This window comes from Hyla sarda, chromosome 1 (assembly GCF_029499605.1).
Source record: "Hyla sarda isolate aHylSar1 chromosome 1, aHylSar1.hap1, whole genome shotgun sequence".
Classification (NCBI taxonomy): Eukaryota; Metazoa; Chordata; class Amphibia; order Anura; family Hylidae; genus Hyla; species Hyla sarda.
Window position 1 is genome coordinate 324838265 of NC_079189.1, and position 10259 is coordinate 324848523.

Below are 10259 nucleotides of genomic sequence, written 5' to 3' on the forward strand. Positions count from 1 at the left end.
TATTTTTATATCTATTATTTATTATTTTCTACTATTTTATAATAACACTGAAATCTTGGAGTTTCCATTCTGGCCACTAGGGCTAAAACTAAGCTGAGATAATTTTCCAGTAAGGCCCTTCATCACAGAACAGACAAGGAATACAGTGAAAGGTCATACCAGTGAAATAAACACACACAATAGTTTTTTTTTCAGAGAAAAGCAGCCCCCCTACCTGTAGAATGACCTCTGAAAAGGACACAATTCCTCTGAATGGAACAGGTTCTGCCCATAGTCGTTTATGTCTATAAATCTTGCCTTAAAGGAGATATCCAGCCAAAAGTGTTAAAAAAAAACAACTTAAATAATTTATAGATATAAGCTCACCATGACTCCACAAGGCATCCCAACTGATTTGTTTCAAAGCCCCCATAAACAGCCTTTGAAAATCCTGCTGAGCAAAAATATACACAAACTGGGCTTGTATCCTGTGTGAGCTGCAGGGAGGGGCTGCTGAGAGAGAGAGAGAGAGAGAGAGAGAGAGAGAGAGAGAGAGAGAGAGAGAGAGAGAGCAGGGAGGGGTTTGTGTTGCCCTCCAGCCAATTGGGAACACTTAAACATGGCACACTGAACCTGGGGAGAAGGGAATGTAAAGTGTTGCCTATCATAGAAGCTAGTCATCATGTGTGATACGATCTCCTGGATTTCCTGCCTGGAGAAAAACTGAGAGAAATTGTGTATTTGTTCAGCAAAGATTACACTTGAACATTACAAAATTATATAACTTTATCATGTGCAGCTATATAAAGTTACTTTCATTTGGCTGAAGTCCTCCTTTAAGGCATATCATTAAATGTTATTAAAAAGAGATCAGCTCAGTTCAGACAAGATGGAAGCCCACATAATAATGCACAAACAAATAAAAAAAAATACATTCAGAAAATAGAAATGGATTGGGAAAAAGAACATGTTTCAGTATCTGGCTCTAATCAGAAATAACATTTAGATGACACATTTCATTTAAAGGGCAAGTGTCTGCTTCTTCAATGTGTACTCTAGCTATCCCTGCCTGAAATTTCCAATTTAAGGCTGCTCTGCCCACTTACCAGTGCCAAAGTAATATTGTGTTTTTGCCATAGTGAAGATTTAAGTTTCTGATATGCTATCCTGTACCTGACCAGTGCTGTTTTACTTGTGATTGTCTCTGTCTGACTTTTGTGGACCTTCCAAAAACTACTGTGAATGACCTAGACTGTCAACATTGAACCTCTGACTTTATTCCACCAGTTTTTCATGCTGCTGATACCAGTACCTCTCCAGCTCTGTTACATCTCCACCTACAGGCTGCTAAACTTTTGATGGACTGAATCCTTTGCTACTGACCAGCATCATCTACTGGAGATACTTTCTGCTACTGACTGTTTAAACCCACTCTTGACTGTTCTATATCTCCTGCTACTGTCTCCAAACTACAAACCTTGTGCATCGCCTCACCTCTGCCTGTGTTCCCGGTGACTGGCTTTGGGTTTGGCTGGACTAATGTGGCAGCAGTTTCCTTTACTAGGAATACCTCTTGGGGCAGCGATCTAGTATCCAGCAGAAGTTCTGTTTCCGCATCTGTGAAAACCTATAATATACTTAGATATATATCAAATACAGAAGTGTAGAGAAATGCAGCACTCTCCCAGTCTTTAGTAGAGAAAACTTATTTATTGCATCAGAGAAATTTTGGCATTCTCATGGAGTGCGGGAGAGCAGACAGGAACGGGTGGAGGGGGGGGTAAGTGGGATGTGCGATGGTCCGTATCGTGCAGCCAGCGCTTCGTCAGGCCCCTAACTTGATTATACAGGAGGAGGTGTTTTTAAAGACAAGGTGTGCTTTACTATAGTAACCAGGTAAATCAACAACAATTATACACAATTATTATTTGTATTTAAAAACAACAACAAGAAGACTCCTTAAGTGTGAAATAAATGAACAGACTAAACCGGGCATTAATTATAATTTCTTTCATTTCTATCATTCAGCCCGAGACCTTCGGTGACGTTCAGTCTAGAAATCCACCTTGCCCCTTTAACAAGTAACTGTTGGTGTCTGTTTACTTTGCTTGATCTTTGTTCTAATCTTTGTATAGCAGCAAACTTGAGCGATTTGAAGGGACCATCATGATATTCTGTGACATGTGAGATAAATTTTGTTGCTCACACTCCAGTTACAAGAGACCTAAAATGCTCTCTTATTCTATGAAAAAGTGGGCATATCGTTTTACCAACGTTAAAATATCCACAGTCGCAGAAGATAGTATAAACAACTAAATGTGATCCACATGTAATAAAGTTTAATTTTAATATGATAACCTCCTAGTTTTAATTATTTGGCTTTAGAGTTATGCTTACAGAAGGAGCACGACCAACATGGATGATTACCAATCAGTCCATGTTCAGACAGCCAATGCATCTGAACATGGGACTTCGAACATAACGAGGTCTTCACTTGGGGAAAAAAGCAGGCATTTATGAGAAAAAACAATCACAGCAGTTTTAAGAAAAAATCATTCAAAAAGAATAACAAAAAAAAAAACACTGATTATCTAACCACAGAAACCGAATCAAGTATCCCAGATGACGCTCCATCTGATGCTTCCAATCCTACAACATCGCATCAAAACCCAGTAGCCCCTTTAGGAGAAGGACTCGTCGGGGCGGTAGGAGGAAGAGAATTGCCGCAACGAAGAAGAAGAGAAAAACCATCACCTGGCAACAGAAAAGAGGACAATATTGTGATCAACCTGACAGACTGAGATTTTGGCCAAGACCATATATCCGTCCTAAACAAAGAACTTAATTTTGGGTTTAATGATTCATTTAAATACCATCTGTTTGAAGAGGAATTGCATAAAAGCATCCGAAAACTACATTTAAAAAAGTTTTTTTTGCCACATCTAGCAATAAAAATAGTACCATTGCAAAGAGCTATAAGGAAGGGGAATTACAGTGTAGCATTAGCCCTTTAGGATTTACCCCAATAAAAGATTTGGAAGAGAATGAAACAGATACCCTCAGAGAACTTGTAGAACTAGCCAACGACTGTCCCTTAGAGCCCACTAGTTCTAAAGAACAGAACAGGTTTACAGGAGGTAATCCCTCTAGATTTAACCCTGTCACTACTCCGGGTGGGGCAATAGACCTTTTCCACCGTGCAGTATGAAGGGAGGTGAAGGCTCTTATTTACCCTCAACCTAAATACAATATCTATAGGAAAGAGAAGTGGGCTCTCGATTGTCTAACTAGTAACAAAGACATCATTATTTCTAAATCAGATAAAGGGGCGCTATCATTGTGTGGTATAAAGAACATTACGTAGCAGAAGCTAACACACAGCTCAGTGATAACAGGGTTTATGAGAAATTGTCTGGTGACCCCACATCAAGAATAATGAATAAACTACATTCTCTTCTTAGGAAACACACAGAGAAGGGTATAATATCCACGCAGACAGCTGAAAAACTTCTTCCCCTGTCCCCTAAAAATGCTCGCTGGTACATTTTACCAAAAACACACAAAAATCGCATGCCTCCTCCAGGCCGCCCTATTGTAGTGGGCATATGTAGTCCCACTGAATTTCTATCCAGTTATGTAGACTGGTTAGTTTCCCCTTTCTTGCAGCAAATGCCCACATATTTGAGTGACACTGGAGATCTTATTTTGGCCTTGGAGGGAGTAGAATGGCAGTCCGATTTTAGACTTGCATCGATTGATGTAGAGAGCCTGTATACCCGCATCCCTTGGGATGCGGGTATGCAGGCTCTAAGATAGTTCCTCACCTGCTGAGATAAGTCCCCCGAAGGGATTGATTTCCTCGTTGAAGCAGTGGAATTTATTTTAGCAAACAAAACTTTCCAATATAATAACACCTGGTACAAACAAATTAACAGTACAGCGATGGGGACACCCATCTCCTGTGCATTCGCTAATATCTTCCTAGCCATCTTTGAGAGAAACTATACCTTTACCATCACTAATCCATATGTTAAATAAATTAAAGCAATTTGGTTTTACGTGGACGACATATTCGTTATTTGGAATGGCACTGACCTACAATTCAACAATTTTGTTAAATATTTAAATACAACAAATAAAATGAATATGTTGTTCACGTCACATTTTGGTGGTTTGGAATTAGAATTCCTTGATGTCCTAGTCAAAATTGGGAACGACAAGGTGATTACAACGAGGTATAGGAAACCGACTGCCGAAAATGCCCTGCTGCATTACAACTCATCCCATACTAGCCACACTAGGAATAGCATTTCTTTCAGTCAAATAATTTGACTGAATATAATAAATAATGATGAAGATAATTACAAGAAACAAGTGACAGAGCTAGAATCCGACTTCGCAAATGAGGGTATCCAGAAAAAAATATTAAGAGAGGCAAGAGAAAGAGCAGACAAAATAAATCGCAAAGAATTATTCAAAAGGAAACCTAGACAAACTAGTGAAAGCTTTGCTTTTGTGTTCCCCAATACTCCGATGAATGAAACCCTTAGGAAAGCCATCTCTAATAACTGGTACATCCTACAACAGGATAAGGATCTCACTGAACTCACTATCAATAACCCTATAGTTACTTCCAGAAGGAGCACCACCATTGGTGACTATATAAAAAGACAAATGCGAAAAAATTTAAATAAGAAAAAAACGCATTGGCTGTCTGAACATGGACTGATTGGTAATCATCTATGTAGGTTGTGCTCCTTCTGTGCGCATAACTCTAAAGCCAAATAATTAAAACTAGGAGGTTATCATATTAAAATTAAACAATTTATTACATGTAGAACAGATTTTGTTGTTTATACTATCTTCTGCGACTGTGGATATTTTAATGTTGGTAAAACGATACGCCCACTCTTTCATAGACTAAGAGAGCATTTTAGGTCTCTTATAACTGGAGTGTGAGCAACAAAATTTATCTCACATGTCACAGAATATCATGGTGGTTCCGTCAAAACGCTCAAGTTTGCTGCTATACAAAGATTAGAACAAAGATCAAGCAAAGTGAACAGACACCAACAGTTACTTGTTAAAGAGGGAAGGTGGATTTCTAGACTGAACGTCACCGAAGGTCTCGGGCTGAATGATAGAAATGAAAGAAATTATAATTAATGCCCGGTTTAGTCTGTTCCTTTATTTCACACTTAAGGAGTCATCTTGTTGTTGTTTTTAAATACAAATAATAATTGTATATAATTGTTGATGATTTACATGGTTACTATAGTAACGCACACCTTGTCTTTAAAAACACCTCCTCCTGTGTAATCAAGTTAGGGGCCTGACAAAGCGCTGTCTGCGCTATACGGACCGTCGCCCATCCTACTTTTCCATCCCCCCCCCTTCCTGTCCACTCTCCCGCACTCCATGAGAACGCCAAGATTTCACTGATGTAATAAATAAGTTTTCTTTACTAAAGATCGGGTGAGTGCCCCATTTCTCTACACTTCTGTACTGGATATATATCTCACCTTATATGCGAGCACCGGTGGAGTCTTACAGCTGTAGGAGTCTGATGAATATTCCCATATGTGAAGTAACAGTGCTGGGTAGTTTCTGTGTTGGACTGATATAATATACTGAGTCAATGGTAAGGTAACCCAGCAAGTATATATCCACTGGGGGTTATAATAGCTGTTTTTTTATTTTTATTTTTTATATATCTTCCCTTTATTTCTAGTTTATTTCAATGTCTTCATATACAATACAATAATCCTATAATGTTATCAGATAAATCCAATATGCACATGCACATGTTTCATGGAGGTGAATATTAATAAACATATAAGAAGCTAGAATTTTATATTGACATTTACTATAACTACTTTTTCTGTTCTGTTCTACCGAAAGAAAGTAAAAATTTATTGGCAGTGTGTCAGAATACAGTGCAGTAGAAAACATGAAAAAAATCAATAGAGATTTCACATTCAATGAAGACGTGAAGAAGAAGGTAGACATTCTGATTAAAAAGTTCCAAGGATAATTTAACTTCCAAGTCAGATGTCTAACTGGAGTGACAATTTAACTACCTGAAATTTTCTAACACAAAGTATTTTCTTGAACCTAGGTACTAACATTTCTTGTCAGAGCTCAAATGTAATTTATTTATCATATCTATTTTTTCAAGTTACATTTAACATATTTTCAGTTTGAACTAAATATTCTTTTTAAGATTAACAGTACGAGGTCTTTTTATAAATAACTGAAACAATGCTTCTTAGTAAATGCACTAAAAATATGATTTGTATGGTATGCAAATGAAAATCCTGAGAATGTGAAAATGTCTTGCAAAGAAAAAGTTGTCCAAAATGTCTTTGCACCAAAATGGTTTTCCAAAAATTACCCATTGGGAACACAGAACATATCTTTACATACATGTATGCCCTGAGTCCCGTTCCAGCTATGAAGTGAGACCAGGAGCTGATATTGTCACAGACTTTAAAGGCCTCAACATCCATCTCACTACAATTTGTGTTGGTGACAAGTAAAACTTGCCTATCCATTGGAAATGCACAGGATTTGACATACATGTCTGATAGATGCAGGTCCTACCTATGGAACCCACTTATATGTTACAATTAAGGACTCATAGCAAAGAAAGACATATAACCGGGAATTGCACCTAAAAGTTCCTTTTTATCTCAATTTTCATTCATTTCAAAAATGCAGTGAGAATTCAGAACATATTCACCCAGTGCATAAAAACTGTTCAGAGATCCTTCCATACGGTGTCTTCGGAACTATCCATTCGGAACTTGCTGTCTGTAGGACGGTATGTTCCTGGCCGCATGGACGCTGTGCAGGACAAGGATATGTATATGTCAGAAGCATTTAACCAGCTTAATGTAAATACAGTGTATAGAAGGTTACATAATGACCCAACAAGGGAGATTAAAAAGGAGGTTGATAATGTGATAGACAAAGCTTTTAATGAAGGTATAATATCTAAAGATATCAAAGATTTGTTGATTAATGACCACCCTCGCGTACCCCTTATGCACTTGCTGCCAAAAATTCACAAAGATATGAGTCGACCCCCGGGACGGCCTATCGTCTCTGGGGTTGACTCTGGCTTATACCCATTAGCGGTATATGTTGATACGTTTCTTCAAAAGGTTGTAAAAAAATTTGACGAACTGTCTGCAGGACACTAATGAGTTCCTAGACCATATCAATGAAAGTAAAATAAGAGAAATCTTATTATGCACATTGGATATTAAACGTCTGTACACCAATATCCCCACAGATGAGGGAATATTGGCTATAAAAGAAGAACTGATTAAGGATGTCACACTGAGCAATGCTCATATACAATTTATAATGGATCTGCTGGAATTAATCCTGTATAAAAATTATTTTAGGTTTGGACAAGAATTCTTTTTACAACAACAGGGGACTTCGATGGGGTCCCCTGTCGCACCTAGTTTAGCAAATATATTTATGAGTAAGTTTGAAGAAAGATTAATTCCAGCGCATCCATTGTCAATACATGTAAAAAAAATGGCTGAGGTACGTTGATGACTGTTTTGTCATCTGGACGAGGACCCCTGAAGAGTTAATGACATATATTCAATATCTCAATTGTTGTCATCCACTTATTGAGTTTACATGTGAACATAGCCCTAATTTGATCCATTATTTGGATGTGGAAGTACAATATGAAAAAGGAAGGTTTGAAACTACTCTATACTCCAAAGAGAGTGATAGAAATAATTTGCTACATAAAAACAGTGGCCATGCCCCACAAGTATTCAGAGGAATACCGAAGGGGCAGATAATGAGAGCTAAAAGGATCTGTAGTTCAGAAGAAGAGTATATTAAGAATAAAGAGAAAATAATTAAAACATTTGTCCAAAGGGGCTATGAGGAAAAATAATTGATGAGAATTGCAGATGAAGTAGATCTTATTCCCAGAGAAGAGTTGAGAAAGAAAAATAAAAAGAAAGGAGAAAGATAGAGGTTTTACATATCTATCTACATATGATGGCCATGTCAAATTAATAAGAAAGGTAGTGAATAAATACTGGGGTTTACTTAAAGCTAATGAAAAATATGGGAAATTATTCAAACAGAAACCTAGATTCATTTATCGGAAACATAAGTCCATTGCTAACCACTTGATCAGGGCAGGTATAACAGAGAAAAAAGAATCCAGACAGTCCTTCCTAAGAACACAAAAGGTGGGGACATTCCCATGTAGATCTTGTCAAAACTGCAATAATATAATTAGAGGTGACAATGTCATTCATCCCACATGTGGAAATAAAATTAGATTAAAAGGATTTTACACCTGTGATTCAAAGCAGGTCATTTATATGTTAAAATGTCCTTGTGGAATGTCGTATGTTGGGCAGACAGTTCGTGAAATAAAAGTTAGATTGAATGAACATAGGAGTTCCATTAGGACATATAAAAAGAAAGTTGAGGAAGATGACAATGTATCCAGAGAAAAATATGGGGCAACCAGCCTTGCTAGACATTTCATTGAAAATATACATCAAATAAATGAATTACGGTGGCAAATACTGGAAGAGACAGAGGGCACTAATATTGAACAGATAAAGAAAATATTTGATCAAAGGGAGGTATTTTAGATACATTGTCTTGATTCTCTGGCACCAAAAGAGATTAATGAGAGCTGTAATTTAAATGTCTTTCTATAAGTACTTTCCGGTCACGAACCTGTTTTAATAATTTTATGTCATTTTGTGTATAAAAAAGTGTTTGAATTAATACAATTAAGGACTCCCAATCTCCTGAGCTGCACTGTTTAACTAATATAGAAGTTAAGGAAATAGAATAGTAGGTGATACTACACTATTTACATATCTTCCATAAAAGTAATAACTATGGGAATTGGCAAACTGCCTAAAACCACTGGCTGAGCTATTTTCAGATTTCTGACAAGGAACAGGCCAGAAATCCATTTCTAAAAAGGTGAGAGGCTCAGAAATTAGACCAACAGCTATCAGACATTGATGGCACCACCCATGGAAGGGGATACCACTTTAAGCTTTAAAGGGGTACTCCAGTGGAAAACTTTTTTCTTAAAATCAACTGGTGCCAGAAAGTTAAACAGATTTGTAAATTACTTCGATTAAAATATCTGAATCCTTCCAGTACTTATTAGCGGCTGTATACTACAGAGGAAATTCTTTTCTTTTTGGATTTATTTTCTGTCTGTCCACAGTGCTCTCTGCTGACACCTCTGTCCATGTTAGGAACTGTCCACAGCAGGAGAAAATCCCTGTAGCCAACATATGCTGCTCTGGACAGTTCCTAAAATGAACAGAGGTGTCAGCAGAGAGCACTGTTGACAGACAGAAAAGAAATTCAAAAAGAAAATAATTTCCTCTGTAGTATACAACAACTAATAAGTACTGGAAGGATTAAGATTTTTAATAGAAGTAATTTACAAATCTATTTGTAAAAAACCTGTGTATCGGCGCACAAGTATGAGGATAGATGGAAAAATGCAGTTGTACTTACTGAGGATATTATGTTATAATCACAAGGATGGAAATTGGTATATGATGGTGATTCCTGGTCAGTTGTAAGGATCCCTCCCAAGGGGGTAAAAGTGGAATTATTCAGATATTGTACCTGGTACAACAATTTAGGTGTATAATGTAACAGTTAGATTCATAATAGTATCATGTCAATACCATAGGAGTTAAAGATAATTAAGCAGACAGGCAACTCACTTATTATAATGTTTGTCACACCTCCAGGTGTACATGTATTTCACTTGTTTTTCTCAATATGTACTCCTTGCGGCGGTGATCTGTCACTTTAAGGTAAGATGCTGTGTATCAATGTTAGTTTCACTTTAGATACACTGTGTTCCAATGCGATACTTATGTTGCGATCCTCTTACTGGCGATCATACTACAATGTATAAATAATACTGTCACTTTCAGGGCAATGTGCTTTGTAGTCTATTTCTTATTATGCACTCTATGATATTCAAATGAACTGTGTACCGCTCTATATAGTCGATGCACGCTGCTCAAGCAGCTTGTCAATGCATACTCCACACTGAGGGCTTGCTATACTGGGTTCGTCTGTCATCCAACGCTGTTTGAGTCCCAGAACTTCCAACGATGTCAGCGTCTTGCCGCCAGGAGAACTCAGGGTCCAATGATGTCGCGGGTCAGTAAGAAGGAGACTGCGGAAGTCTGGGTGATATGCACCGGGTATATGCACCGGGAGAACTGCTCCTGCCGGTA

At 37.6% G+C, this 10259-nt stretch overlaps 1 long non-coding RNA gene across 1 annotated transcript in view; it reads right to left on the reverse strand.

The window, feature by feature from the left end:
- LOC130306675 (uncharacterized) overlaps positions 1-6826 on the reverse strand; it is a 29499-nt gene extending 22673 nt beyond the window's left edge. Inside the window, exon 1 of the long non-coding RNA XR_008856007.1 lies at positions 6722-6826. This is a non-coding gene — a long non-coding RNA (uncharacterized LOC130306675). The remainder of the gene's footprint in view (positions 1-6721) is intronic.
- Positions 6827-10259: the final 3433 nt, after the last annotated feature.